Source organism: Salmo salar, chromosome ssa26 (assembly GCF_905237065.1).
Source record: "Salmo salar chromosome ssa26, Ssal_v3.1, whole genome shotgun sequence".
Classification (NCBI taxonomy): Eukaryota; Metazoa; Chordata; class Actinopteri; order Salmoniformes; family Salmonidae; genus Salmo; species Salmo salar.
This window is the reverse complement of record NC_059467.1, coordinates 25,999,513-26,016,296: the sequence shown is the minus strand read 5'-3', so window position 1 is coordinate 26,016,296 and position 16,784 is coordinate 25,999,513.

The following is a 16,784-nucleotide window of genomic DNA, read 5'->3' as shown; positions in this document are numbered from 1 at the left end:
GCCAACCAACGCAATGGTGGGTAGTGTATGGGGCTTTGGTGACAAAACGGATGGCACTGTGATAGACTGCATCCAGTTTGTTGAGTAGAGTGTTGGAGGCTATTTTATAGATGACATCACCGAAGTCGAGGATCGGTAGGATGGTCAGTTTTACGAGGGTGTGTTTGGCAGCATGAGGATTCTTTGTTGCGATATAGGAAGCCGATTCTAGATTTAATTTTGGATTGGAGATGCTTAATGTGAGTCTGGAAGGAGAGTTTACAGTCTAACCAGACACCAAGGTATTTGTAGTTGTCCACGTATTCTAAGTCAGAGCCGTCGAGAGTAGTGATGCTGGACGGGCGAGCAGGTAAGGCAGTGATCAATTGAATAGCATGCATTTAGTTTTACTTGCGTTTAAGAGCAGTTGGAGGCCACGGAAGGAGAGTTGTATGGCATTGAAGCTCGTCTGGAGGTTAGTTAACACAGTGTCCAAAGAGGGGCCAGAAGTATATGGAATGGTGTCGTCTGCGTAGAGGTGGATCAGAGACTCACCAGCAGCAAGAGCAACATCATTGATGTATACAGAGAAGAGAGTCGGCCCGAGAATTGAACCCTGTGGCACACCCATAGAGACTGCCAGAGGTCCGGACAACAGGCCCTCCGATTTGACACACTGAACTCTATCAGAGAAGTAGTTGGTAAACCAGGTGAGGCAATCATTTCAGAAACCAAGGCTGTCGAGTCTGCCAATAAGAATGTGCTGATTGACAGAGTCGAAAGCCTTGGCCAGGTCAATGAATACGGCTGCACAGAAATGTCTCTTATCGATGGCGGTTATGATGTCGTTTAGGACCTTGAGCGTGGCTGAGGTGCACCCATGACCAGCTCTGAAACCAGATTGCATAGCAGAGAAGGTACGGTGGGATTCGAAATGGTCGGTAATCTGTTTGCTAACATGGCTTTCGAAGACCTTAGAAAGACAGGGTAGGATAGATATAGGTCTGTAGCAGTTTGGGTCTAGAGTGTCACCCCCTTTGAAGAGGGGGATGACCGTGGCAGCTTTCAATCTTTGGGAATCTCAGACGATATGAAAGAGAGGTTGAACAGGCTAGTAATAGGGGTTGCAACAATTTCGGCAGATAATTTTAGAAAGAGAGGGTCCAGATTGTCTAGCCCGGCTGATTTGTAGGGGTCCAGATTTTGCAGCTCTTTCAGAACATCAGCTATCTGGATTTGAGTGAAGGAGAAATAGTGGGGGCTTTGGCGGGTTGCTGTGGAGGGTGCCGGGCAGTTGACTGGGGTAGGGGTAGCCAGGTGGAAAGCATGGCCAGCTGTAGAGAAATGCTTATTGAAATTCTCAATTATAGTGGATTTATCGGCGGTAACAGTGTTTCCTAGCCTCAGAGCAGTGGACAGCTGGGAGGAGGTGCTCTTATTCTCCATGGACTTTACAGTGTCCCAGAACTTTTTTGAGTTAGTACTACTGGATGCAAATTTCAGTTTGAAAAAGCTAGCCTTAGCTTTTCTAACTGCCTGCGTATATTTGTTCCTAACTTCCCTGAAAAGTTGCATATCACGGGGGCTATTCGATGCTAATGCAGAACGCCACAGGATGTTTTTGTGCTGGTCAAGGGCAGACAGGTCTGGAGTGAACCAAGGGCTATATCTATTCCTAGTTCAAATAGTTTTGAGTGGGGCATGCTTATTTAAGATGGTGAGGAAGGCACTTTTAAAGAATAGTCAGGCATCATCTACTGACGGGATGAGGTCAATGTCATTCCAGGATACCCCGGCCAGGTCGATTAGAAAGGCCTGCTCGCAGAAGTGTTTTAGGGAGCGTTTGACAGTGATGAGGGGTGGTCGTTTGGTCGCAGACCCATTACGGATGCAGGCAATGAGGCAGTGATCGCTGAGATCTTGATTGAAAACAGCAGAAGTGTATTTCGAGGGCGAGTTAGTTAGGATGACATCTATGAGGGTGCCCGTGTTTATGGATTTGGGGTTGTACCTGGTAGGTTCATTGATAATTTGTGTGAGATTGAGGGCATCAAGCTTAGATTGTAGGATGGCCGGGGTGTTAAGCATGTCCCAGTTTAGGTCACCTAGTAGCACGAGCTCAGAAGATAGATGGGGGCAATCAATTCACATATGGTATCGAGGGCACAGCTGGGGGCAGAGGGAGGTCTATAGCAAGCGGCAACAGTGAGAGACTTGTTTCTGGAAAGGTGAATTTTTAGAAGTAGAAGCTCGAATTGTTTGGGTACAGACTTGGATAGTAATACAGAACTCTGCAGGCTATCTTTGCAGTAAATTGCAACACTGCCCCCTTTGGTAGTTCTATCTTGGCGGAAAATGATATAGTTAGCGATGGAGATTTCAGGGTTTTTGGTGGTTTTCCTAAGCCAGGATTCAGACACGGCTAAGACATCCGGGCTGGCAGACTGTGCTGAAGCAGTGAGTAAAACAAACTTAGGGAGTAGGCTTCTAATGTTAACATGCATGAAACCAAGGCTTTTACGGTTACAGAAGTCAACAAATGAGAGCACCTGGGGAGTGGGAGTGGAGCTAGGCACTGCAGGACCTGGATTAACCTCCACATCACCAGAGGAACAGAGGAGAAGTAGGATAAGGGTACGGCTGAAAGCTATACGAACTGGCCGTCTAGCACGTTTGGAACAGAGAGTAAAAGGAGCAGGTTTCTGGGCATGATAGCATAGATTCAAGGCATAGTGTACAGACAAAGGTAGGATGTGAGTACATTGGAGGTAAACCTAGGCATTGAGTAATGATGAGAGAGATATAGTCTCTAGAGACGTTTAAACCAGGTGATGTCATCGCATATGTAGGAGGTGGAACAACATGGTTGGTTAAGGCATATTGAGCAGGGCTAGAGGCTCTACAGTGAAATAAGACAGTAATCACTAACCAGGACAGTAATGGTTCAAATGTATCATAACAAGACCTCTGACAGTTGCTTTTATGTTGGGCCTTTTTCAAACATACTGACCATTCACATCCACTACATAGCTATGTTTGAATTGATTTCTATGCATTGGATACAATATGGTTGAAAGATGAGGAACTCTCCCATTCCAGTCATTTACTGTAACCCTTTTTCTACAAAGTGCTCCAACGGAGCCATTACACGATTGAGGTAAAAACGTTCACTTTCATCACCCTTCTATTTGAACAGTGGGCATATCCCCAGCCAGACACTCAATGTGCAGCAATCACATCCCTGCTATGCATGTCATCCCTTCCAAATCATTTACCAACTGCAATTAGCCGACTGTAGTTGTCATCTCTGGGTCTCTGGGAACTCTGCCGAAGTGGACTTAATGTATTAAAGAGAATAAAGTCTGCATTAAAATATATATACATCACTGGTGATTACCCAGACCAATTGAAATTAAAACGACATTCGGCTGACAAATTAGAAACAAACCTGTTTGACAGCCCTGTCTGCTTAGAACAAATGTGAGACATGGTAAATTGTTTGACACACTTTCATAAAAGCAAGTGGAGGCAACCCATCCTTTAGCGTGGCGTAATGGCCCCTCGTTGTTAGATTCAATGGAACAAGCTATTCATACTGTTGTGTGATTGAAAAGAAAATGGTATCCTTTTGATGTTATAAATGTGTCTATTACTGCATTTGCACACAACATTTCTATATAAATTCTAGAGAAAGGAGTGATTCTCTGGGGGAAATGCTTAGGAATGACATATTGAATTCTATTCCAGCCCGTGCATCAATATACTGTAGGCTTTCCAGAATAACTCCAAAACTGTCTGGTTTTTCACAGCCGCGCCATGGCCTGAAAGACTCAAATTGCAATGCTACAGTATATATGAAAAAGGTTAGGCTAATGCAAAGATATTTCCTTTGCTCTAATGAATAAGCTCTACAATTTACCTTTTAAGTTATGGATAACACACACACACACACACACACACACACACACACACACACACACATACATACATACATACATACATACATACATACATACATACATACATACATACATACATACATACATACATACATACATACATACATACATACATACATACATACATACATACATACATACATACATACATACATATACACACACATACACATACACATACACTCACACAGGTTCCGATGGTGTGTTTAGAGTCAGAAAAACACTAATGGTTGGTGCAGCTGTATGCCACTCGTATCAAAACAGACTTTTGATATGACTTCAGAGGAAAAATGATCAGTAGTGAGTGGACAGATATTAAAATAACCAGTAAATCGTTTATTTTACTGTGGAGAGGTGTCCATGACTGACTGGACCAGAGCAGCAGGATTCAGGGAGTTGAGGACTGAGAGAGGAGGTTGGTTCCTCTCAATGAGAAAGTCCTAAACACAGCCAACACTCATGTCTCTGTGACTGTATGGCAGCCAGGTATCCACAAGGCCACTATAACAACAGAGTCTCAATATACCAAGAAAGTCCTGTACAGACGTAGTAGAACACAGCTACTTCACAAAGGAAGATGACTATCATGGTCCAAACATACCAAGACAGTCGTGAAGAGGGCACGACAAAACCTTTTCCCCCTCAGCAGACTGAAAAGATTTGGCATGGGTCCCCAGATCCTAAAAAGGTTCAACAGCTGCACCATCGAGAGCATCCTGACCGGTTGCATCACTGCCTGGTATGGCAACTGCTTGGCATCTGAATGTAAAGCGCTGCAGAGGATAGTGCGAACGGCCCAGTACATCACTGGGGCCAAGCTTCCTGCCATCCAGGACCTATGTAATAGGCGGTGTCAGAGAAAAGCCTATAAAATTGTCAGAGACTCCAGTCACCCAAGTTATAGACTGTTTTCTCTGCTATCGCATGAGAAGCGGTACCGGAGCACCAAGTCTAGGACCAAGAGGCTCCTCAACAGCTTATACCCACAAGCCATAAGACTGCTGAACAACTCATAAAATTGCCACCGTACAATGTACATTGACCACCCCTCCCTTTTGTACACTGCTGCTACTCGCTGTTTACTATCTCTGCATAGTAACTTCACCCCCACCTATATGTACAAATTATCTCAACTAACCTGTAGCCCCACACACTGACTCGGTACCGGTGCCGCCTGTATATAACCTCATTATTGTTATTATTGTGTTACCTTTTTATTATAACTTTTTATTTTAGTCTACTTGGTAAATATTTTTCTAACTCTTCTTGAACTGCATTGTTGGTTAAGGGCTTGTAAGTAAGCATTTCACGGTAAAGTCTACACTTGTTGTATTCGGCGCATATAACAAATAAAGTTTGATTTGATTTGACAAAGGTGACTACAGGCAATTAAAAAGCATTGTACCTTGTAGGAAAGGCAGAACTATTGACAAAATACACAAATAAACATAAAGACATCTGTATTCAAAAGGGTCCAACTCATAATTTAACCCTTTGTTGAACACAATATGCTCTCTGATCACTACACCACAACATTATTCAATTGCCTTAATGAGTGCATTTAAAAACGATACAACTATGCACATATTTGATGTTTCAAGCTTGTTGTAAAACATTTTGAAGTCTCAGCAAAAGCTCCGTATTAGCGTCCTTTCAAAATGGCTGTAATGATTATGGATGTATTCAAATTAAACAAGATCTCAGACACTGTAGAGCAAGTCACAGTGACTAACTCAGCCAGATGGATCGTTTTCCTGACACTCACTGAAGCACTGGAAATTCATATAGAACAACTTTTGATGTCAAAAACAAAGGTATAATAATTGCTTCAATTCAAAGGTAGCTAGTCACATTATACTGGTAATTTTAATCAAGGATCAGAAAGCTGTGTTTGCATTATGCTCAGGAGCATTGCATCTCCCCGCATGAGGACATATTCATCCAGAATGTTTAGCAAATTGAAAAGCAGATGGCAGCCCATTTTTACTCTCATTACTAAAAAGATGCACAAAGTTTCCACCCCACAGAACATAAAACCAAAACATCAGCATGATTAAAAACAAATCATTCTGCGTGTTGGGAGTGGGGGGTAAGAAACATAAGCACTAATGAATAATTTTAGCAGTTTTTCAGAATACTGACAATTTGAACATTTGCTAAAGCATTTGATGAAAACGCAACAAAAAAAGAGAGAAACTTTGATGACGTGATCTACAAAATGAAGCAATAGAAGGATTTCTTCCTCTCCTATCCATGAAAAACTGCTACTTACCAAAAAATGAATAATTATGGTTGTCTAGCCTGTTTCTTGAGGGGTGTGAACATCCAGCAGTGTGGTGGTATTTGCTGTTAACATGATGGATATGACCCGGGGACAAGAGGAAATTAATTAGCATGTGATTATCAAGGCTGTGATTGAGTGGGTCGTGGAGTGGCGTGTCGTGGTGTGCTGTTGCTGTGTCATGAGCCTGTCATGGAGGGGGGTGACATGGGGGGGGGGGGGGGGTTCAGGCAGGGCTGCAGGTGTCACAGAGTAGCCCGGACCTGTGAACTCCACTCCACACTCTCTCTCTCTCTTCCTCTCTCACTTCCTCCTCTCAATCTCTCTTTTTCTCTCTCATTCTCTCTTTTCATCTCATTTACATCTCCTCCTGCCACCCTTGAACCAATCACAAGCCCCACACTTCTCATTTTCATCTATCTTTCTAAGCATCTCTGGAGTGTTACTTATTCTGATGAGGAGAGGACTCTGAAAATGGTTCCTCATCATCCAGCATGTTTAGACTAGTGAAAGTGACAATGAGGCTCCAGGTGACAAATGAGGCCCAAGGATCCAGCTAATCTAATGCCTCTGTACTGGCTTCAATAACATGTCTTCTCTTCTAAAACATAATGGAAAACACTACCAAGACACTCAGTCCACCCAGCGATCTCCCTCTTCCCCCCTGACAGACAGTCACAGTCTGGTCCATAGCATGGCCATGGCCAGCCATCCAGGCTAAATGGCTGATGTGCTGTGCTCCTTCTAAATTCCCTGAGCAGAGAGCAGAGCCTGAGGAAGGGACTAAGAGGAGGTCAGCTAAGGTCAGACATCTGGTTAACTACACACTGGGACTCAATTAGAGAGGTGTCCATGTCAGACTACACATCATCAGACAGCATTGATAAAACTGGGATAGTTAGAGCAGAAACCTTCAAATACTCCATAGATTTTGATCTATAACAGACACAGAATGAACACAATAACTGAGGATGGTCTGTTTAAATGGCAGCTTAATCATCTCTGAGTTATAGCAATTTCCCTCTCAGAAAAAGGAAGGCTGAGCCGGATAGGAACCGTTCTTTCTTAAGAAGACAGTGATTATGTTAAATGAGTTGATGTCTGGGATTGACACCTTGACCGTTAAACTGTGATACTATTTAGAATCCATCAATGATCTGCAGGGGTGTGCTGGAATGTGCTTGTGTGTGTGTACATTATGTGTGTGTGTGTGTGTGTGTGTGTGTGTGTGTGTGTGTGTGTGTGTGTGTGTGTGTGTGTGTGTGTGTATACATTATGTTTGTGTGTGTGTGTGTGTGTGTGTGTGTGTGTGTGTGTGTGTGTGTGTGTGTGTGTGTGTGTGTGTGTGTGTGTGTGTGTGTGTGTGTGTGAAGGGAAGATATAAGGTTGGATGCACAAAGAAACTGATTATCAAATGTTTAATCCAATTAATTTATGTGAGCAGCAGAATGAGCTGAATCCATCAGGCGGGTCCCTCTGTGGATGGGTACTGTGAGAACGCTCTGATGAAGTTAAATTGAGACACAATATAATAATTATAAATTGACTCAGGAGACAAGGCAGGGTTCATTTCTCCCGGTGCTATTCTTCTGAGAAGCAGCCTGCTTGTGTTAATCACGAGTTAGTGGGTAAATAGGGATGGGGATTCGCCTCAAGCTTTGCCCACTGAGTTGTGTAAGGAAATGCCATGATTCCTTGATTAAAATGCTCTTCAAAACCACGAAAACAGCCTCTGTACAGATAACTTGAGATGATTCCGAGCTCAACCATATGCAACAAATTAAACAGAACAGAAGATATTCCAAGGCCTCTCTTCCTATATGTTAATACTCAAACAGAGTTGTAGCATAATCATTTCATCACATGCCAGCTGGAGAGATAGGGAACGGTAACTGATTTTGGTCAAATTGTCTCAGAAATACCAAATGGGGAGACTCAACTGTTGAATCAAATGAATTATAAAGTATAAGATAAAAGTAGTGTGTGCATATAGCGCCTTCAGAAAGTATTCATACCCTTGACTTAAAAATGTGTTACAGCCTGAATTTTAAATGTGTCATTGGCCTACACACAATACCCCTTAATGTCAAAATGGAATTCGGTTTTTAAAAACACTCATAAAAAATGAAAAGCTCAAATGTCTTGAGTCAATAGTGTTTGAATGACTACCTCATCTCTATACCCCACACATACAATTATCTGTGATGTCCCTCAGTCGAGCAGTGAATTTAAAGCACAGATAATCTGAAATGGAATATCCCTTTGAGCATTGTGAACTTATTAATTGCACTTTGGATGGTGTATCAATACTGTATCAATACCAGTCACTACAAAGATATGCAAGGACTAGAGAGTTTATGAGGATAAAAATAAATGAAATAGAGCTAAGCATAGGTAAAATCCTAGAGGAAAACCTGGTTCAGTCTGCTTTCCAACAGACACTGGGAGACAAATGTACCTTTCAACAGGACAATAACCTAAAACACAAGGCCAAATATACCCTGGATTGCTTACCATGATGACATAAAATGTTCCTGAGTGGCCTAGTTACAGTTTTGACTTACAGTGCCTTCAGAAAGTATTCACACCCCTTGACTTTTTCCACATTTTGATGTGTTACAGCCTGAATTTAAAATGGATTAAATTGAGATTTTGTATCACTGGCCTACACACAATACTCCTAGTCCTTGTCGATGTTTGTCAAGCATAACCATAAGATGATGCAGCCCCCACCATGCTTGAAAATATGAAGAGTGGTTCTCAGTAATGTATTGTGTTGGATTTGCCCCAAACATAGCATTTTGTATTCAGGACATAAAGTTAATATCTTTGCCACATTTTTTGGCAGTTTTACTTGCCTGTACTGCAAACAGGATGCATGTTTTGGAATATGTGTATTCTGTAGAGGCTTCCTTCTTTTCACTCTGTCATTAGGTTAGTATTTTGGAGTAACTACAATGTTGTTGATCCATCTTCAGTTTTCTCCATCACAGCCATTAATTAACTGTTTTAAAGTCCCAATTGGCCTCGGTAAAATCCCTGAGCGGTTTCTTTCCTCTACAGCAACTGAGTTAAGAAGGACGCCTGTAACTTTGTAGTGACTGGGTGTATTGATACACCATCCAACGTGTATTTAATAGCATCACCATGATAAAAGGAATATTCAATATCAGCTTTTTTTTTACCCATCTACTAATAGGTGCTCTTCTTTGCAAGGCAAAACTTCCCTGGTCTTTGTGGTTGAATCTATGTTTGAAATTCACTGCTTGACTGAGGGACCTTTCAGATAATTGTATGTGTGGGGTACAGAGATGAGGTAGTTATTAAAAAATCATGTTAAACACTATTGTTGCAACTTATTATGTGACTTGTTAAGGAAATTGTTTCTCCTGATGTCACGTTCTGACCAGTAAAGGGGTTATTTGTTATTGTAGTTTGGTCAGTACGTGGCAGGGGGTGTTTGTTTTATGTGGTTCGGGGTTTGTTGGGATATGTGTGTCGTGTCTTTGGGGCACCATTAAACTGAAGACATGTTTATCAATTAACTCCCTGTAATTATTATTACGCGATTAAACTGATTAATCATTTAATTGTAATTAACTAGGAGATCGGGGCACCAAGGAAAATATTCAGATTACAAAGTTATAATTTTCCTAATATAACTTTCCTATATTATAACATTACATATTATATTATATTATATTATAGTATAGGCCGATTATCTTCTGGTTTAAATGGTGTATTTTACCTCGCGTCCAGTCTCATTCCAAACGTCGTAAATTGTTGTATCTGCACGAATCCAGCCTTTACTAAAGTCATCCATACATCAATATTCTTAAAATCATTTATTTACTAAACTAAGTAATTCACAGAAAGCATACAAACAGTAATTATCGTCACAAAGAATTGGTAGAGTAATGTGCCCTAGTGGGCTAAACAGGCATGGCTGGTGTCTTGTTAAACAAAGGGTCATAAAGGGCAGCTGAGGAGGCACACAGAGTTCATTAATATTAAGAATTGATATGCTAAGCCTTTGCACATGAACGCTCACTCATTCGGGAACAATTGCAATCAATATATATTTACGCTCAGTGTGTCGTCGGGATCCTTGTTGGAGAGTCGTTCTGTTGGAGAGTGCTCTCTCTCTCTCACTCAGTTAGAATGGATCTTTCAAAGCGACATTCATTAATGTCGTCATAGAATGGATGTTTCGTTGGTCTTCGCATTCAATTATATAATTTACTTAGCTGCAGACTAATAATTAATATCAAAGACTTGTTCTTATTCTGTCGGTCTCGATAGTCTAAAAGTTTAACCACGTGGTATAGGTAACTTTCAGTATAGGAATTGAGTGGTCAAACCTTGGCTCTCTCTTCTGAGGTAAGCTGGTCTGAAGAAAGTAAATCAGGGTGGGGTTTTATACGTGAACATAGAACAGGCTTGTCACATGACGCCTGGTCCTGTCTGTGTCCATGGGGGGCGTGCCGATGCTTTGAACAGAAATACATTCTATCACATTAACATCAGTACATGGCATCTCAACGTATTCCAAATAGCTTTATCCTTATTAATACATTTTATACAACCATTTGGATGCAAGTCCCATAGCTGAGGCTATTATACACTGCTCAAAAAAAGAAAGGGAACACTTAAACAACACAATGTAACTCCAAGTCAATCACACTTCTGTGAAATCAAACTGTCCACTTAGGAAGCAACACTGATTGACAATACATTTCACATGCTGTTGTGCAAATGGAATAGACAACAGGTGGAAATTATAGGCAATTAGCAAGATACCCCCAATAAAGGAGTGGTTCTGCAGGTGGGGACCACAGACCACTTCTCAGTTCCTATGCTTCCTGGCTGATGTTTTGGTCACTTTTGAATGCTGGCGGTGCTTTCACTCTAGTGATAGCATGAGACGTAGTCTACAACCCACACAAGTGGCTCAGGTAGTGCAGCTCATCCAGGATGGCACATCAATGCGAGCTGTGGCAAGAAGGTTTGCTGTGTCTGTCAGCGTAGTGTCCAGAGCATGGAGGCGCTACCAGGAGACAGGCCAGTACATCAGGAGACGTGGAGGAGGCCGTAGGAGGGCAACAACCCAGCAGCAGGACCGCTACCTCCGCCTTTGTGCAAGGAGGAGCAGGAGAAGCACTGCCAGAGCCCTGCAAAATGACCTCCAGCAGGCCACAAATGTGCATGGTTCTGCTCAAATGGTCAGAAACAGACTCCATGAGGGTGGTATGAGGGCCCGACGTCCACAGGTGGGGGTTGTGCTTACCCCCCAACGCCATGCAGGACGTTTGGCATTTGCCAGAGAAAACCAAGATTGGCAAATTCGCCACTGGCGCCCTGTGCTCTTCACAGATGAAAGCAGGTTCACACTGAGCACGTGACAGACGTGACAGAGTCTGGAGACGCCGTGGAGAACGTTCTGCTGCCTGCAACATCCTCCAGCATGACCGGTTTGGCGGTGGGTCAGTCAGGGTGTGGAGTGGCATTTCTTTGTGGGGCCGCACAGCCCTCCATGTGCTCGCCAGAGGTAGCCTGACTGCCATTAGGTACCGAGATGAGACCCTCAGACCCCTTGTGAGACCATATGCTGGTGCGGTTGGCCCTGGGTTCCTCCTAATGCAAGACAATGCTAGACCTCATGTGGCTGGAGTGTGTCAGCAGTTCCTGCAAGAGGAAGGCATTGATGCTATGGACTGGCCCGCCTGTTCCCCAGACCTGAATCCAATTGAGCACATCTGGGACATCATGTCTCGCTCCATCCACCAACGCCACGTTGCACGACAGACTGTCCAGGAGTTGGCGGATGCTTCAGTCCAGGTCTGGGAGGAGATCCCTCAGGAGACCATCCGCCACCTCACCAGGAGCATGCCCAGGCATTGTAGGGAGGTCATACAGGCACGTGGAGGCCACACACACTACTGAGCCTCATTTTGACTTGTTTTAAGGACATTACATCAAAGTTGGATCAGCCTGTAGTGTGGTTTTCCACTTTAATTTTGAGTGTGACTCCAAATCCAGACCTCCATGGGTTGATAAATTGGATTTCCATTTATTATTTTTGTGTGATTTTGTTGTCAGCACATTCAACTATGTAAAGAAAAAAGTATTTAATAAGATTATTTCTTTCATTCAGATCTAGGATGTGTTGTTTAAGTGTTCCCTTTATTTTTTTGAGCAGCATATAAACAGTTGTATGGTAATATGGCTATATTGTCTCTTCTGAGTATCACAAAATTGTACCAAGCAGACCAGTTTGTAGCTGGATTCTTCACCAATATTTTATACCTTCTCCAGAACATAAATGTCGTTCGGTTCCCCAATTCTGTGAGTTGGAAGAATTTCCTGTGTCTCTCTATGAAACCCCTCTGTGTCTCAACTGGGCCATGTGGCAAGAGATTCTCCTCTAGAATTTTACCACCCCTTCACACAGGGCCTGGGTGGGGGGAGGTAGGTTGGGGGATGGTGAAAGGGGGAGGGGGTCAACTGTCCTCCCTGTACTCAAAGAGGGCAACGTCATGACGTGTTTATGTAGAGGGGTGTTTGTTTAAAGTGTTCCGGGGTTTTGGTTAATGTTCTGTTAGTATATTTCTATGTTCTAGTCTAGTCTTTCTATTTCTATGTTTAGTTGATGGGGTTGACCTTCAATTGGAAGCAGCTGCTCTTCATTGCTTCTAATTGAAGGTCTTATTTAAGAAGGGTGTTTTTGTCATGGGATTTGTGGGAAGTTGTTTTTGCACTGCTAGGGTTAGCCTGCAAAACTGTTTAGCTGTCATTTTTTTTCTTGCTTTTGTTACGTGTTCAAGTTTATTAAAATAAACGTTAAAATGAGCACTCAACCTGCTGCGCCTTGGTCTACTCCCTTTGACGGCCGTTACACCTGAACTTATTTAGGCTTCCAATAACAAGGGGTTGAATACTTATTGAATCAAGACCTTTCAGCATTTCATTTTTTATTCATTTGTAAAAATGTGTAAAAACATAATTCCACTGACATTATGGGGTATTGTGTGTAGACCAAAGACATAACATCTCAATTAAAACATTTTAAATTCATTTTAAATTCCACCCTAGTCATAGACTGCTCTCTGTGCTACCGCATGGCAAGCGGTACCGGAGCGCCAAGTCTAGGTCCAAGAGGCTTCTGAACAGCTTCCACCCTCAAGCCATAAGACACCTTAACACCTAATCAAATGGCTACCCAGACTATTTGCATTGTCCCCCCTTTTACACCACTGCTACTCTCTGTTGTTATCATCTACGCATAGTCACTTTAATAACTCTACCTACATGTACATATTACCTCAACTAACTGGTGCCCCCGTACATTGACTCTGTACCGGTACACCCCTGCATATAGTCTCGCTATTGTTATTTTACTGCTGCTCTTTAATTAATTATTACTTTTATTTCTTATTCTTATCAGTATTTTTTTAAACTGCATTGTTGGTTAGGGGCTCGTAAGTAAGCATTTCACTGTTGTATTGTGACTAATACAATTTGATTTGATTCACCTGGTCCGTCTTTGTCATGGAAAGAGTAGGTGTTCCTAATGTTTTGTACACTCAGTGTATATTTCCACACTAGGTTGGAATAATACTGTGAAATTGTGAAAATAATGAAAATACAATTTTAGTGTAAGAGCTGTTGGAATTTAAGCCTGTTTTGGTGGGATGGAGTTTTGGCCTAGTTTTAATCTTTTCCTTCCTCACTCAGACCACTCCCAGATAATCCTAGCAAAATTCTTGTTTGAGAAATTACCCTTTGCTAAGAAGATTTTTTTGTTTCTTTTTGACCATTCTAATTTAAAACAATCACAGTAAGGTATTTAATTGTTACCTTGAAATTATTTGATATTGAGATAAAAAATGTCTGTATTGGACCTTTACATATAAATACATTACAAACTTCAGAAGCCTTTATAAACCTCAAATACACTACAAGTTTTCAATTTCCTGCATTATAGGCTCCTCTAAGACCCAGGCCCAATGATCTGAACAGCACCCATAGAGTATTTTGTGTAGATCGTTGACCAATTTTTTTTTAAATGAAATCCATTTTAATCCCACTTTGTAACACAACAAAATGTTGAAAAATCCAAGGGGTGTGAATACTTTCTGAAGGCACTGTGGTTGCAGAACAAAGATAACATACAAAGGTTGGCAGTTCCCTCAAATAACTTATTATATTATGATATATTTATATTTCTGATATCTAACATTCATTGTATTTCCTTTTTTCATGTTCTTTCAGGACTCCGACACTGCTCGTCCAAATATTAAGAAATGACATTCTTTTTCTTTTAGATTCATGTGTATTGTTAGATATTACTGCACTGTTGGAGCTAGGAACACAAGCATTTCGCTACACCCGCAATAACATCTGCTAAACATGTGCATGTGACCAATAACATGTGATATGATTGACAGCTTAGGTTCTGTAACTTAATATTTGGTTACTGCTCATGATGCATTCATTTCTAAGCTATCCTGCTGTTATTATGTGATAAGCACATTTAGAAATGTAATCAAAACAAATGCAATTTGTCACATCCGCCGAATACAAACAGAAAACATTACCTCACACTGTTTGAAAAAACTTGTGGCAATTCAAAGAATGCATAAGAAATCCAGAGAATGTGGAAGAGGGTACCATATAAAGATTTAGCTATAGAATGGTCCTCAAATGTGTCAATTGCATTGCAGGTCAAGCTAATTACGTATTCCATGGAAACACAAGCCTGACCCTGTAGAACTCATACAATCATACATTGATTTTCTAAAGAGAGTGAGGGTTTAATAAATTTCACTACTGTAACAGGACCAGGTGGTCAATCATTGTCCCATTCTTAAAACCCTTGATGAGTACTGAGAAATACCACAGAAATAATACTGCATTGTTCTGGCAAATTACAGCATGTCACTGACAAGAAGGGATTAGCATTTTAAACAAGCACTTGTTCTGATTAAGGAACAATTGTTATAAATGTCATTAAATATGAAGCATACAGAGGGCAGCACACAGTCTCCTTTCAGGGATGTCTTTTATAAACCAGCCCCAGTGGAAATAACCCACACAGCCTTTCTCCCTTTCTTATTATTCAGCTAGTTATTCTTAAATATATGTTGTTTTTCTCACTGCTGCATACTTTAGTGATGTTTTTTTTCTCTCTCTCTCTCCCTCTCCGATGATTAATTTCTTCTTTCCCAGTCTTCTTCAAGGTCTCCCTCTCTACCAGTTCACACAGGAACGAGGGAAGGTCTGAAGAGAAAGGGAGAGGAGGAAGAACTGAAACAAGACGCCAGTATCAAAATACGTGCCCTAATAGTATATGACTGCTCTCTCCTCACAGTTTCATCCAGTGGATTTGGCACAGGGCTCTGTTGCTTCCTGCATATCTTACAGCTTCCTCCTCGGTGTCTTTATCTACAATTCCACTTATTTACAGATCACTGGAGAAACATCTGCTCCTACACTTGCCCTGAATCTATGAAGTGATTTTTTGCAATATACCATTACATTTTTAATGCCGATATTCAGTTCTCCTTCAAAACACAAGAACTTTCACAGAAAAACGCCTTTTGATGACAGCTAAACAACATCCAATAGCCGGAAAAAATTATACTGGAATTCAAGGGGATAAACAGAACTGTATCAAGCAAACAACTAAAGGATAAACACTAGGAAACTTTACAATATAAATATATATTCTAACATATCAGACATTTAATACTAACATGAAAAGAGCACTCACAGTTTCACTGGTAAACTGATAAACAAGTCTGTATACATGTGAATAACCAAATGTGGGGAACCAAAACATGTCACAGAGTGGAGTGCCTGGGCAACTGTTGACTAAAAGGGTTATGTACTGTATGAGTTGATGAAAAAGGTTTTGTATGTATGAGTTCTTGTCAGAATCATCAGCAATGTTTCTGGAAAAAGGTCCGTTTCTAAGACCCTCCAATGAAATATACATCTGATAGTTTCCACATAGTCTCGTGATGACGTGCTGTTATTCAAGCACTGATAGGTCATAAACACCATGGGTCTAAGTTTCAATGTATAAACTTAAGCAGCAAATGCATATACTATATATTGTGCATGTATACATATTCAAACAACAACTCACACAACCATGATGCACTCATCAACACACACACACACACACACACACACACACACACACACACACACACACACACACACACACACACACACACACACACACACACACACACACACACACACACACACACACACACACACACACGCAGAATCACAGCACCTGCCAAACAAAGGAAGGTTTCAGTACGAGCCTCCTTGCACAATTACACTCAAGTGGATGGCTGGCATTGTTACTGATCCGTCCTTTCTTTCCCTGACAGGCGAATGCAAGTTGTGATGCACCTGCATCTGTTCATTCCCAGCGCTAGATGGACTGGCCTCCTGCCAACGCTCCCCACTTCAGCCACTGCCAAATACCACACATATTGATTTGCAATACAGCATAATAGGCCATCAGCTTCATTATTACTGAAGAGACA